The following is a 16,122-nucleotide window of genomic DNA, read 5'->3' on the forward strand; positions in this document are numbered from 1 at the left end:
TGATTCACATTATAAGATTAAGTGAAAGGAGTTCAAATGAATCAGTCTGTACCTTGGTCCTCCCTTTACTGTCTGACTGATTAGGTTGTTTCAGACTGATTTCAGAACTACTTTCCTATCAAGCCTGTTGTAGCCTACTGATGTCCAAGGAGGCAAATTTGAATTAAGAGATGATGGAGAAATAGAGAGGAAGTGAGAGATAAATGAATAAAGGGGTGGGATAGAGAGGCCAAGAGGAAGAGAAGAAAAAAGAAAGGAGTCAGGGACAGAAAGGAAATAACCTGAGAGATTCATTTGAAAATTAATGGGAGATGCAATATGTGTGGTGAGTGTATTTCATAGTGGGTGGAATCAAAGTGAGTACTGCCTCAGAAACTATTGCCTAGGATCTGACCCTAGGCCTGAATGTAGAACATTGCCAGGGCAAAAGAGCAAGTTGTTAAGAGAAATCACTCAGTTGGTCAGTGGCTGAAGAGCTGTCCGTGGTGCTGATTCCCCCTCGTTTAAATTAGAATGGATGAGAAGCAGGGGACAATTCAGAATTGAACTGATTGCTAGTCCCCATTTCTCTTCCTAGCTCCCCAGTCAAGTACTCTTGCAACACAGGCACATTTTTTTCTATCTCTCTTCCTCCCGCACTGCCTTCCTCTTCTTCTTTCTCTTCTTGCTAATTAAAACCTTTTTCTCACATTCCCAATCTCACTCAAATATTTCTCTTTTATTTTGTTTCAATAATCATTTATTCCAATTAGTGCATACCTCCTAGATATTTCTAAGTCGTCCTTGGTTATTCATATCTTCTCTTTCCTATTCACTGGATAATAATAACATTAATAACAACAGCTATCATAATAGAAGGGACACTTTCTAAATGCTTACTAAATTCCAGAGGGTATGTAAAAGTGTTTTTACATACACTAACTCATTTGAATTTCACATAAACTCTATTAGGTTGCTACTTATATTTTAGTATTATAAGAAGAGGAATTGAGGCTTAAGAGGATGGTAATTTGGCCAAAAATCACATAGCTACAGGATTCAAAATCTTTACATCTTGAACTGTTACTCAATCTGGGTTCCATTACGTACATACCCCATCATTGTGCCCCTATCCTTTTCTACTCCTCCATCTGGCAATTTTACCCATACTTCTTACTTTTGCCAAAACTTCAAGGGCTGCATTGCTGGTTTTTTGTTTGTTTGTTTGTTTGTTTTTTAAGGTAACAAAGTAAGCCACACACATAGGAGATGCACTGGGTGGGTTCCTGTATGGGATATCTTTCCTAAATCAGGAAAATATTCCATATCCACATTCCTGGGGACAGTATTTTATGCTTAACTGGGACTACTTGAGCTCTTCATATTCGTGCTTTGGCCATCATGCCGTGCCCCTTCTCTGCCTGTGGTGGTTTCCAGAGAACTTTGGGTACCCACAGCTTCTCATTCCCACATCCTGCCCACGTAGAGATTCTTGCACTTGCTTAATTCTAAGAGGTTATGTGGGCTCACGCCTACACACAGAAACAGTATCAAATACTCAGGAGCACGCATATACAAACGGACCCACGCAGGCATTTGCCGAGGCAAAACCCACACTCAGATAGATACACACAGCCACACAAGTACTCGCAGACGCAGAAACACCCAGATCACTCACGACGCACACAGCTACAGAAACGCTTGAGGACACTACGACTCTGGGTTTGCGCACATACACAGCCCCTTTGAGTACACATACCCAGAGACACACCAGCCTATTCTCGGACCTATGAGAGTCACCAATGGTTCAGTCTCAGCCCACCCACGGCGTCCCTCCCCTCTGAGTCGGCCTCCCTTTTCTCCTTCTCTCCCTTCTCCTCCTCCGCCTAAAGATGTACAAAACACTCCTCAGAATAAACCCGGGCGCTCGACTCCTCCCTCCCCGCCCCCAGCCGCCGCTCCCCCATTCATTTTCGCCCGTCGCTGGGTAAGTCCCTCCCTCCGCGTAGCCCGGCCTCCGTTGCTCCCAGCCCTGAGACCGCGGCGCACTTGGACTTCCCTCTCCATTCGCCAGCCGCCTCGCTCCGGGTCCCCACCGCTGCTAACTGATCTGGCGCGGAGGGAGGAGGAAAGCGCAGGCGAGCGAACGAACGAGAGGGGGAAGCGAGCGAGAGAGAGCTTGAGAGCTGGGAGGCAGAGGGAGTAGTGACCGCCTTCCAGAACCGGGATTCATGCCTGTCCTCGGGACCAGCGAAGGGGACTTTACGGCTGAGTATGAGCCAGGCTGCTAGGAGCCAGGTACCCCCACGCCTGCAGTCCCCGCGCCGTCCCCGGTATGCGAGCTGGACGCAGGGCTCTCTCAACTTCCCACCTAGCCGAATAAAAAGCGTCCGCCCGCAGCTCTCGGCCAAAGACGGACATTGACTCCAGGTAAGGCAGCTCCGGGCTCAGTGCCCGGCATCGCAGCTGTCCTTGAAGCTGGCCACAGACCGCATTCGGGGCGCCCCCTCTCACTCCCGCCCTTCCCCCACCAGGCACCCTCGTCCGCTCTGCCCCCCCTTCCCCCACGGTTTCCCCGCCGCCTCCAAGTCCTCTCCGGTTCCGGGAGGGAATGGTGGTGTCTGTGTTCCCCAGGACACAAAGGGTTAAATGCGGGTTTTAGTAAGTGATTGTGTGTGCCCTCTGCCCACGCTCTCCGGACGTGTGTGCCTTAGTGGGAACTTGATGTGGTGCTAGTGTGTGTTTGCTTGTGTGGCGTCGTTGGCGTTTGGTGCGTGTGATTATGGTGTGTGTGAGAGAGAAAGGGAGGGGATGAGAAGAGAGGTCCTGTAACCTACTTACAGCGCGATGTGTGTGTGCATGTTTGTATGTATGTGTTTGCATGTGTGCGCTTGTGTGCCTTTTTAATTAGGTCTCTTCAGCTTACACGGCGTGGGCGCCTTACTATGGGATCACGTAGCCATCGGGAAACCCGCTGTGGACTTCCTCTTGGAGCTCTGAGCATGGGGTCTGGGGAAGATTTGGTGGACAAGAATGACACGTTATTTAGCCTAATGCTGGTCCTCCTGATGGAAATTTTATCCAAAGGATGGAGTCCTGCTACACTTGATCCCACCGTTTAATATGGAAGAGAAATGGCCAAACCCTGAGGAAAATGAGATGCTGTCACTTTAAATTCCACACTGGGCAGGCTCCGGGATTCTGATGGGAATTTAGAGGCACTGGGTAGTGGGTGACAGAGAAAGGGAGAAGTCAGCAGTGAGCTCCTTATGTGGGGCTTGGTGAGCCTGAGGTTGCAACCTGCCCTGTCTCCATGTGTGATCATAAAAGCAAAACAGTACCTCCTGCTCCTGAGGCTTTTTGGAAGGGTCTTGACAAGTTTGCATGATCTCCCTCAAGGGAAAGGAGTGAGTCCTGGGGGGACTTGCTCATCCATTGCAGTTACTCAGGGTCTCAGAGGAAATTTCATTTGAGGGCAGCTCTGGGTAGGAGAAGATAGATGGGGCATTTTTCCTAAGACAGATTCTGCCTTCCTCTTCCCATTTTATGCTTAAGATGCCCTCAGAGAATCTCTTCCTAAATCATACACACCCTCCACCCCCATGGCTCTCCTGGAGTTAGGAAGATACTAGAAGAAGGCTGGCATGGAGGTGGCGTGTGTGTTTAATACTGAAGGGGACCTACAATTTGGGAAAGGGTTGTGGGTGGGGAAGCCGTGGCAAAATGTGGCAGTAATTGACTTAAACTGCTGTCAGTATGGACTTCCCATATCATGGTTGGCTCCAAAACACTGCCAAGGGCACAGGGGCCCTGGCAAGAATCCCATACTCATGAGGACAGTTTGGGCCAAGGTCCCCTTTCTACTGTGTTCTAGGAGGCTCTATAGGTCCCCTTGGCCTTCCTGGCTAAGACCTCTTTTGGGCTTGGACTCTGGGACTAGCCATTGATTTGATTCCCGGCTGCCTCTTAGAAAGGCTTGCCCTACTCAGCAAAAATGCTGAGTTTTACTGCTGTTAGCATGGCTTCCAGACTCGGCAGCTGTTACTTTCCCAAGGTAAGAGGCAGTCTTTCTGCTCCCAGGCAGTGAGCAAGGTGCTGGGAGAACAAGCGGTGAGATGTTGGGGCCCAGCCTCTTACCTGCCTTGGTGTAAAGGGACCACTGAAAAGGCCATTTTGGGTAAAAGGTAGGAATATACTTGGCTTTAAAAATGTATAAAAATGCAATATCTTTTGAGGAGAGATAAAAGCAAACATGTGTTTGCAGGAATCTGCCCAGACTGGTGGGTAATGCTACCTGAATGCACTTGCAGACACTCTGGTCTCAGGCCAGTGACTGATACCTCAGGCTGAAGCCCTCCAAACAGTCACGGGGACCCTGCTTTAGGAGACTTCTGTGACAGCAGAACTCCATAGTGCATTTGAGGTGGGGGGCAGAGGCTGAAGCCCCATATTAGGAGCTGCTTTCATTTTTTCTAATTTTCAATTTATAGACATTCAAAGGTAGAAGGAATATTTAAGAGCAGACAGAGAGGACTCTGGGGCCCAGAGAGGGGATGAATATTCCTCTGTGTTCTCTGTCGAATTGGTGACATGCCTAGGACTAGAGCCTAGGTTGTCCGGCCGCCTGGTCAATGTCCTTTCCACTCCTCCACTCCGCCCAGGGACTATACATCAAATCCCACAAAAGCAAATGCTCATTGCTCATCAAATGTCTCATTTCAGAGATCCATTTCAAAGCTGCTCCATCCGAGAACAAGACTCTCAAGAGACAGGACCAGTGCCTTCATCACTCGCTCCATCATACACACACAACACTGAATGGGCGTTCTTTTGCCAGTGACTTCCAGCAGCCACCCAATACTGACTACAACTGGTAGATAGAATCCAGCAGAGCTTCTCAGCTTTACCTGAACTCTTTATTAAGGAGGGTTTTCCAGAGAGGAAACTGTATACTCATCTACCCATGCAAATACTCAGGCCAATTAATTTCTTTATATGAATTAGGAGCTCATCCCTACATATTTATATATCTTGTAGGCACAGGACTACACACAAGGATACGTGCACTCATACATATATATGCAAATACAGACCCAAAAACCTTTTCTACTTGCTGTGTTCTCCAAAAGAAAATTGCAACCTCCTCATCAAATTGTGCTCCCCTCCTCCCCCACCCCCCATAAAGGCATCATCCGTAACTCAAGGGGAAGGGAAATACACAATTTTGTAAATGATAGATTCTTGAGAAGTCAGAATCAGGCCCAGGCAGAACTGCTCCTGAACCCCTAGATGTTTCTTTTTGGATGCCAGCGAGCATTAAGAAACATCGGGTTTTTTCAGGCCCATTTGCAATAGAGCCTTTTCCACATAGGCTTTTTTTCAGGACTGGATGGTATTTTAGCTCCCAGAAGGGGGAGCTGTGACTCCATTTCAACTGAGAAGAAGCACCTCAGAGATTCCAAATCAGCTGTTGGGACCCTGTTGAGTGTAGGTTGTCCAGCCTAGTCTACAATGAATACATTTGAAACAGTATAATCCCGGACTGTAAAAACACTCTGCTCTGTTCAGAACAAATTAAACATCTTCCCTTTCTTACTGCCTGCAAGAGTTGATATTATTGACCACACAGTCCTATGTTTCCCAGGAAAAATCTTTTCCCCAGAGTCCTTCAGTTGTGTGAGAAGACATTTATGTTGGTATCTTCTCTCTTGCCTCCCTTCCGGTTCCCTAGTCAAGAACTTCAGTGCTTATTACCTGAACAGGCTGGTGATAAGTCTAAGGTGAGACATGTTCAGTCCGTCTCTACCTGGTTCCCCCTTGCTAAAATCCAAAGTGTAACAAATTGGCCATAGGACTCCTGGTAACAACCTTAAAACCACGATGGGGGTTATATGAAGCGAACAAGTCTTCAAATGGCATTCTTCACAGAATCCCCCCCATTGTGTTCCATTCTAGTCATTTTGTAAAAAATATCTTTATCTTAATTTCCTCCAATTCCTACCTTTAGTGTGTACTTCTCACAACCCTATCCAGCCAAATGATCCTTCTAAGAAGTCTTCCCAAGAGCTAATTTTGGAATTAATGTCCTTCTCCCCTGTTTATTTTATAACTTTGTATGGAACAATTTCAATTTCAGCTCCTGTGTCTGCTTGCCTTGTTTTAAAGCTCCTTAGGCATCTGTCCATCTTGACTTCTACAGTACAATCTTTTTAAGAACGTATTTTTATCTACAGGGAACTGACACACAGTAGTTGCTCTATAAATGAATTCCATTTAAAGTACAGTCTCAATAGATTTTCTCTGTTTCTGTCTCTTCTTTCTCTTTAATAATTGTCATATTCCCTCAAAGCAATGGGGTCATGTCTATAAATCACACCATCGAGAGTGACTACGAATTAAAATAGACCCAGTGGCAACAGGTTTTGAACCAACAATATAAGAATAATGATGATGATGCACACAGACAAAATGGTATCCTACTTGGAAGTGAACATTGGCCTACTATGTTCCGGGGTCTTTACTTCTGGTTTCTTATTTGATCTTCCTTCCTACCTACATACAGCCCATTTTACAGACAAGAAAAGTGAAGGTCACAAAGCTAGAATGTGAACCTAGTTCATTTTGGTTCAACACCTCTGCTCCTCCCACTAAATTACTGCTTTCCAATGTGGATGTGGAGTCTGGGTGTGGCACTGTGGGTTGATGCGCTGGACTTCAAAGTCGATTTGAACCACAAGGTTGGTGGTTCAAGCTCACCAGCTGCTATATACATGATCATTATGGGTTGGAACCAACTCGATGGCACTTAACAATAACAGCAACAATTTGGATGTATAACAGGATTGGGTTGTTTGTTGGATGCTAGAAATAGCTAAAGCATGTTATTAACTCTTTGAAATTGATCTGAAGGCATCAGGGAGCCAGAGGATCAAAATTTCTCAGAGTTTGAAGGTTTTTCAATAACTAAATCTTGTAACTTTTCTAGAATCAAGAATTAATTTTGTAATACCCATCATACCTGGCTAATCATTCTCAGTTTGGGCACTTTTTTGCAGTGATGATCTCATTAACACAAAAACAAATCTATTTAGTATTTGGAGAGTTCTTTGAGATCATACAGTAATCTGAGATCATTACAACCCATGCACAATTTCTTTCAACATAATTATATCACAAATATTCTCTTTCAGAGGATATGGCCCCATTTATATAGCACTGTCTTCTGTAACATTAGTTGGGAGACCCCTCATCATGCTGGATATTGTGCTGTGTTGTCTGGTTTATCCCACTTCTAGGGTTTTAAAGCCTTAAAGTAGGGGAGAGTGCCCTGAAATTAAGTAATAATGAAAAGAAGCATTCGTTCACTCACTTAACAGATATTCATTAGATGCTTAGTATGTGCCAAGAATTGTTCTAAATCAGTACTGTTAGAACTTTCTGTGATGATGGAAACATCATCTATGCTGTTCAGTATGGTAGTCACTACAGGAGTCCTGGCGTTGCACTATAGGATAAGCACTAGACCGCTAAACACAAAGCCAGTGGTTCAAACCTAACAGTCGCTTCCCGGAAACTCTGTAAGCTGCTATGAGCGGGAACTGATTTGATGGCATGCAACAACAAAAACAACCTGTTGTGACTATTGAGTACTTGAATTGTGACTATTGTGATTGAAGAACTGAGTTCTGAATTATATTTATGTTTTATTTAAAATCAAATAGCTTTATGTGGCTAGTGGCTACAGTGTTAATGCTGACCTTAATATTAGAAATGCAGCATGAACACAGTTCAGTTTTTCATGGAGATCAAACTCTAGTGGAGAGATATAGATAGTAATTGATAGAAGAAATGAATAAGCAAAATAATTTCATATTGTTGCAAGTGCTTGACAATAATAGGTTGCGGTAATATGCTAGAGAAGGGTGTGGAAGGTATAACGTTAGATAGGGTGACCATGGAAGTCTTCTCTGAGTAAGGGATGTTGGAGCTGAGATTTAAATGAGAAAGAATCAAACATGTGATTTTGTAAGGGAAAAGAGTTCTAGACAGATATAAAAGCAAAGTTGAAATTCACAAGAAAGGGCAAACTTAGCAAGTGTAAGGGGCAAACCGAGAGTCCGTGTGGCTGAAGTTTTGAACAAGGAGAGTGGCATGAAATGAAGCAAAGTATGTAGGCAGGGACCTGATCATATAAGGCCTGGTATAAGATCAAGGACTGACACATCTTCACATCTCCCCCTTAACATTTTTTCTGATTGAGAAGCTGGTGGAGAGTCAGGACTGAGTCTAGTTTGCAAATTGATAGAAGTTTATCATTAAGAGTGCTTGACAGACTGTCATCAAGTCCATTTTAAACCATTCATTTCAGTGAGTTCTTCAGATTCTTAATTTCTAGCTCTGTTCTCAGTGCTGTACGCTGGCAATTCTCCAGTGAAAGGGAGAGAAAACTAGAGGGAGCGGGAGAAGCAGGAGAAGGGGAAATGGATAGCAGAGAAAGAAGGAAATGAATATCTGGGGAGAAGGTAATTGAAATGAAGTCTGGCGAAAAAGGATGAGAGCTGGAATCAGTTTGGATCAGCACATATTTATTGCATATCTGGTCTCTGAAAGTCCTTGAGCAAAGTGACTTAGGGTATGGAGATGAAGCCTGCCAGGTGCTGCAAGTCTAATAAAGGAGGTGTGCAAATCCACAGATAATTATTATTCACAGCAGGCTGATAACTGTCAATTTCCAAGTTCCATAAAAGTTTGGGTAAGGGAAAGATTAGAGGATAACCCAGCAGTGGTGATGGTCGTTTTAATGCTAGTGAGGAGGTTGATGATGGCAGTGACTAGAAGCTCTTAGAGATCAGAGACTATCTTTTCATTTCCTATCTCCATTCACTTATACTTTTCTATAATCGGGGACTCAGGAGCTGTAGTAGCATAGTGGTAATGAATCGGACTATGAACCTTAAGGTCAGCAGTTCAAAACTACCAGGTATTCCACGGGAGAAAGATGAGGCTTTCTGCTTCCATAAAGATTAACAGCCTCGGAAACCCTGTACAGGGTCTCTATGAGTTGGTTCCGACTGCACGGCACATAACCAATCACCATAATCAGGGACTTAGGATACCAGGCTCCAGTCTTGGCTCCACTACTGAATATCTGGAGCACCTTAAGAACATAGCTTTTACCTCTCTGGGATTGCCTTTCATAAATTGAGGAGGACCAAATTGTGTTTTGCCTCACTGAAGGGACATTGAGTAGCTTTTTGAAACTGTTGCTAGCAAAGTTCTGGTAAAAACAGAGAGAATCCACATGAGGTAGCCATGCTTCATCATAAGGTTAGATGTTTTCTCAAAAATGAGCCTGTCTAAAAGAAGTCAAACCTCAGGGCACAGATTATGATTTAGGACAGGGTTGCTGAGTGGGATGGATGGTAATCCTGTGTTGCCATTGTAACTTTTAATAGCAAAGTGATTAAGTGCTTAACATGAAACTCACTGTCCTCCTGGAATGCCATAGCCTGAAAAGGACTGAAATCCATAGACAGTCCTGGCTACTGTGGGGGCAAAAAAGACAATTAAGAAGATAATGAGACTAAGGAAAAGAGAAATTAATTTTTCTTTCCTATGAGGGTAAAGGGGATTTTTCTCTCTCTAGGGATCTCTCTTTTGGATATTGTAGGTGGCCTTATGGAGAATAGACTGAAGAAGACAGGATGAGAAAGTTGAGAGTGGTAAATTACCAGGCTTGCATACTCTCCATTGGAGAAGATACACACAAATAGAGAACAAAGAGGCAGAGAGGCTTGTGAGAGCACCAAATATATCATTCTGAGCAAGTCCTGATCTGTTTGCAGATTTTCTCACAGGGTGCAGAACTATATACAAGGATGTCAGGGCCATCTTGGGAACAGCTAAGAGACTATGTCTCCCCAAGGGTGGGGAGGTAGATACATAAAGCAATTAACAAAAGCAAGAGGCAATCGTTTTTGTGTAAACTGTAAAGGTCGACGCAGCAGGACTCCAAATAAATGGCCCATCTGAACAGCTAGAACCCTTTGTTAGGGTCAACCCAACACTGGCCCGGAGGGGTTTCTGAGATATAATTTATCTAGCTTTTCAGAGGTCCTGCAAATGAACCAGTGGGAACCTCTGTGAGAAATAATGGATCCTGAGGGTACTGTGGAGAGCCGTGTTACAGATTACAAACTGATTCAGATGGAGGAAGGGCAGACATCCAGAGTAAGATTGCTTTTTAGTGGACCCACACTTACAAAGGCTTTGGTTAAGTGGTCAGTCCTGGAGTCTCCATTCTAACAATTAGCAGCCCTCAGAAGTAGATGGAATTCTGGATTCTCTGAAAGCCCCACGAGAAGCCTGAGAGAGCAATCCGAGAATTGTGACAGATATTTGTTTTAAGTAAGTACGTTTCAGTTTATATGGTAGTTCACAAGCTACGTTTCTCATGGAATTTAGAGAGTTACAAGTTTATGGGTACCTGGAAACATAGTGGGTTATGCGTTGGGCTGCTAAACTCAAGGTCAGCAGTTCTAATCCACCAGCCTATCCTCGGGAGAAAGATGAGGCTTTCTGCATTTAAGGACTCATAGAGTCTCTATGAGTCAGAACAGATTTGACACCAGGTACCTCAAAGGGAAAAAATCTACAAGGAGTTTTGGCTGATGATTCTCTAAAAACATTTGTGTAAAACACCAAAACCAACCGAATGAAACTCATTCCACTCAAGTCGATTCTGACTCAAAGTGACCGTGTAGGAGTCCTGGTATGACATTGCAGGGTAAGTGCTGAACTGCAGGGTTGGTGGTTCAAACTCACTAGCCACTCCTCAACAACCCTCTATAGGGTAGCTGTGACTCAGAGCCGACTCGACGGCACTTAACAACACCAGCTACTGAACTGTCCCATATGGTTTCAAAGGCCATAAATCTGTAAGGAATCAGACTGCCACATCTTTCTCTAGCAGATTGTCAACCTTTAGCTAACAACCGAGTGCTAAACTGCTTAGCCACCAGGGCTCTGTGTGCAAAGCACAGGGACTATTAAAGAGAAAAAGAAAATCAGCACTTTGGTATGTTTAAGAGTGTGGGGGAAAATATAAAAATAGATTACCCAGCAGGAGTTAGTAATAGGGTTTTGCTGTTGGAACAAATTTTGGAGACCCAATTCTTTTAGATGAAGTGGTCCTCATCAAAAGTCATTGCCAGAGATGGCTGAGGCAAGGAAGGACTAAGAGGAACCATAAATAATTTCCTTCTAAATGCATATCAACAGTACAGCATCACTCAAAGTGCAATGCGGCCTTACAGCAGATTCCTGAAACTATTACCAGGTCAGCCACAGTTCTGTCTGTTCTCTCTGCTCATGCCTGACAGTGGAAGTTCTGCATGTAGGCTGTGCATAGTAACTTTTAATAGCATTTGAGGGATTCTAAAATGGTCTTCAACCACAACATGTAGAGATGACTGAAACACTATCAAAAAATCATTCCTGAGGTGGGTAAGTGTATATGCCAAGCATGCCCCATATACTGTGTTTCTGTTAAGTGCCATTGAGTCAGTTTTGACTTATAATGACCCTGTATAGGGTTTCTGGGACTCCTGGTTTGGTGCTGTAGGATCAACACTGGACTGCAAACCACAAGGTCAGCAATTCAAACCCACCCGTCACTCCTTAGAAACTGTGAGTCGGTAATGACTTGATGGCACTTTACAACACCAACAGTAGGATTTCTGAGACCATAAATCTTCTTGGGAGTAAAAACCCTCATTTTTCTCCCACAGAGTGGCTGTTGGGCTCAAACCATGAACCTTGTGGCTCACACTCCAGTGCTTACCATATGGTGCCACTATGTTCCCTTCTTTTTACTACGTTAAATGCCGTCAGGTTGGTTCTGACTCATGTTTTTGTTGTTAAGTTGGAAACTAGGAGTCAGTTCCAACTCATAGAAATCCTATATAGGGTTTCCAAGGAGCAACTCTACCTTGTGGCTAGCAGTCCAGTGCTCATCCTATAGCGCCACACCAGGATCTAACTCATAGTAACCCTGTATAGGGTTTTTGAGGAGCGGCTGGTGTTTTGTACTACAATGGTAGCTTAACATAAATTATCTTGTTGAATATTCAGCAAACTTATTTTGTTGTTGTTAAGTGCCATTGAGTCACTTCTGACCCATAGCGACCCTCTACAGGGTTTCTGAGGCTATAAATCTTTATGGGAGCAGAAAGCCTCATCTTTCTCCCGTGGAGTGGCTGATAGTTTCAAACTGCTGACCTTAAGGTTCACAGCCCGATTTGTAACCACTACGCTACCAGAGCTCCTTAACAAACTTATAGGTAGTATTATCCCCAGTCTAGAGATGGGAAAACCAAGACAAAACAGTTAGGCCATTTGTCCAAGATCACATAAGGAATCCATGGTAGATTGAGGATTTGTATCTGTTTCTGTCTGATTTGAAAGTACAGTAGCTAAAAGCTCAGAGGCTCTTGTGAATGCCAGCTCTGTCACTTCCTAGTTATGTGATTTGGGCTAGATGACCCAATGCCTTTGTGCCAGTGTCCTCATCTGTAGAATGAAGATAATAATAAGTAACTCCTCATAGAATTTTTGTGGAGATACTAAAACAAAAACCCGTTGCTGTTGAGTTGATTGCTACTCATAGCAACCCCATAGGACAGAGTAGAACTGCCTCATAAGGTTCCCAAGGCTGCACTGTTTACAGAAGCTGGCTGCCCCATCTTTCTCCTATGGAGAAGCAAGTGGGTTTGAGTCACTTGCTTTTCAGTTAGCAGTTAAGCACTTAACCACTGTGCTACCAGGGCTCCTTCTTGTGCAGATTAAATGAGTTTATATGATCAGTGCTTCAAACAATGTTTGGAAGCTTGACAACACTATATAAATGTGAATTATTGTTGCCTTTTGTTATTAAAGACATCACATTATGTCAGCTTAAGCATTGCTGGTATCCTCAGTGTGTTTTCAAACTGAAAATATCCTGTTGAAAAGAGCTTTTTATCAGGTTCGTGAAAGCATATATGTGAGTCTTGGTTTGATGTTGTAGGATAAGCTCTGGACTGTTAATCACAGGTTGGAGGTTCAAACCCACCAACTACTGCTACAGGGTTGTGAAGAGTCAGAACCTACTCAATGACACTTAACAACAACTACAACAACAACCTCCTATTCTCAGGAGTCCTGGTAACATAGTGGGTTACGAGTTGGGCTACTCATCGCAAGGTCAGAAGATTGAATCTATCAGCCGTTCTTTGGGGAAAGATGATAAGTTCTGCTCCTATAAAGATTTACAACCATGGAAACACTATACAGAATCACTATAAGTTGGGACCGACTTAACAGCACACAGCCATCACAATCTACCACTATCTTTTCACTGTGGCTACCTGAAGGAGGTAAGTAAGGAGAAAGTAGAGAAAGGCTCAGAATGATGCAGAATGTGCAAGGCAGATATTAAAGTCCTGATGTGGCCCCGTAGGACTAGCACTGGACTGCAAATTCTGGTGGTCCAAACCTACCAACTGCTCCTTGGAAACCCTTTACAGGGGCGCTATGAGTCAGAACTGACTTGACTTAACAACATCAACAACATACCATGTGAGTCCTGATATGGCACTATAGAGAAACACTGGACAACTAACAAGATCAGCAGTTCAAACCCACCAGTCGCTCCTTGGAAACCCTATATAGTGTTGCTATGAGTCGCAATTGACTCCATGGCACTTAACAATGACATAATATCATGGATCAGAAACCAAATATGGTCATGGGATTATCTGTTGTCAGAACTGGCGGTATTGACATCATTCAATTCAGCTCTTTCTCTTTTTTCCTGATTTTGTTTCTTATGAAAGTTTATACAGCAAATTAGGTTCTCATTTAATAATGTCTGTGCATGTTGTTCAAGTAACCCTAGTGGCACTGTAGGATAAGCACTAAACTGCTCACTTCAAGGTCAGTGGTTGAAACCTACCAGCCACTCTGTAGGGGGAAGATGTGATGTTCTGCTTCTGTAAAAATATACACCCTTGAGAACCCTGTACAGGTTCGTTATGAATTGGAATCAACTTGATGGCAATAGTTGGTGTTATACATATTTTTCGGTGACATTAGTTATGTTTTTGACAATGAGTCAACATTTTCATAATTTCCATTCTAGTTGTTCTTTTCCCATTAATCTAGCTTCCCTGCCCCCTCATTACCTTCTCATCTTTGCTTTAGGGTAAATGTTGACTCTTTGGTATCATATAATGCTTTTGTAAAGAAGCATAGTGCTCATGGGGAGCACAGTAGCTCCATAGGGTAAGCACTGGTCTTTGAGCCTCAAAGTCAGCTTTTTTAACCCACCAGTTCTAACCCACCAGCCACTCCTCAGGAGAAAGATGAGGCTCTCTGCTCCCACAATAGATTTAAAGCCTACCAAACCCATTACAGGTCACTATGAGTAGGAAACGACTCGACAGCACATAACAACAAAAACATAGTACTCAAGGGTGATTTTTAAAAAATATTATGAGCCATTCTGTTATTTATCTGAAAGATGACCTCTATGTATGGTTTAAGTACAAAGTTTCAAGTATATCTCAGGGCAATATAGTCTTGGGGGTTCCTCTAGTCTCTGCTGGTCCAATAAGGCTGGCCGTTTGTAGCAATTTGAGTTTTGTTTCACATTTTTCTCCCTTCTATCCCAGACTATCTATTGTGTCCCTTGTCAGAGCACGCAATAGTGGTAGTTGGGCATCATCTAGTTCTTCTGATCTCATGGTTGATGAAGGAGCATGTTTCATGTAGGCTCTTAGTACTGTAGACTGAGTTCTTCCTTGAGTCTTTGGTTTATTTCTTTCTCTTTTGCTCCAGTAGAGTAGAGACCAATAGTTGTATGTTAGAAGACCACTCACAATATATGAACTGCGTTATGCCATTTGAATGAATGATCCCATGAGACTATGGTCCTAAGCCTTTAAAGACAGTAAACCAGTCCCATGAGTGTTTGCCTATCCTAGAAAGAATCTGTAAATGTGTTCCCTTTGTCTTTTATTATATATTTGCAACACACACATTCTATGTAATACAGTTTATACATGCATGGTTTTATTATAAATCAAAGTGTTTAAGCATGTCTCTGTGATCAGTGAATGTTTGTAGACAACGTCCCTCATTGTCTCATTGCTGCTGTTTCTGCTGTGTGCTATTGCGTTGGTTGCTAGGTTTCAGAGACTGTACATCTTTATGGGAACAGAAAGTCTCATCTTTCTCCCTAAGAGCAGCTGGTGGATTTGAACTATTGACCTTGCATTTAGCAGCCCAACATGTAACCCAGAATACTGCCAGGCTTCTTTCAGTACCATTGTTGTTGTTGTTAAATGCTGTTGAGTTGGTTCCAACTCATTGTGACCCTGTATATAATTTCTGAAGAGCAGCTGGTGGATTTGAACTATTGACCTTGCATTTAGCAGCCCAACATGTAACCCAGAATACTGCCAGGCTTCTTTCAGTACCATTGTTGTTGTTGTTAAATGCTGTTGAGTTGGTTCCAACTCATTGTGACCCTGTATATAATTTCTGAAGAGCAGCTGGTGGGTTTGAACAGCCGATCTTGTGGTTAGTGGTCCAGTGCTTATTCTAAAGGGTTCAATCAAAATAGTGGCTTTCAAAGATGATCTGCTGAGCCTGTTAAATTCAAGACAGAGAGATAAGTTCAGAAGATTATGGCAACTGGTTTTTTTTTTTTTAATTCCAAAAGGAATCATCTTCAGAAATTTTCTCAAAAGGACACAGGACAATCATGGGGGCTTATTATGAAGAAGTTTTAAGAAACCTGAAAACTGCATTGATAAGAAAAAGGTCAGGAGAATTTTACTTAGGAATGTTTTTCCATAGCAACAATGTACCTGATCATTCTTTGAGGGTAGCAAAGGCTGGCCTGTGAGAATTTTGTTGGGAAACCTTACCCCATCCACATTACAGCCCTGATTTTGACCCTTCATACTTCCTTTTATTCCCCCTAAACACAAAGGACTTTAAAGAAACAGTATTTGAGTCCTATGAGGGTGTCAAAATTGCCATTTTGACTCTGAGTACATTGAAAAGCAGAGAATTCTTTGGGGGAGGTTGGGAGACGGA

The 16,122-nt window shown here is 43.3% G+C and overlaps 1 protein-coding gene across 1 annotated transcript in view; it reads left to right on the top strand.

The window, feature by feature from the left end:
- The first annotated feature begins 2,018 nt into the window (after positions 1–2,018).
- The window catches only part of BRINP1 (bone morphogenetic protein/retinoic acid inducible neural-specific 1), a 290,590-nt gene continuing 276,486 nt past the window's right edge, over positions 2,019–16,122 (top strand). The window contains exon 1 of the mRNA XM_006865677.1: positions 2,019–2,409. The gene's annotated coding sequence lies outside the window, so the exon portion shown is untranslated. The remainder of the gene's footprint in view (positions 2,410–16,122) is intronic.

The sequence above is a fragment of the Chrysochloris asiatica genome, unplaced genomic scaffold (assembly GCF_000296735.1).
Source record: "Chrysochloris asiatica unplaced genomic scaffold, ChrAsi1.0 scaffold00081, whole genome shotgun sequence".
Taxonomy (NCBI): Eukaryota; Metazoa; Chordata; class Mammalia; order Afrosoricida; family Chrysochloridae; genus Chrysochloris; species Chrysochloris asiatica.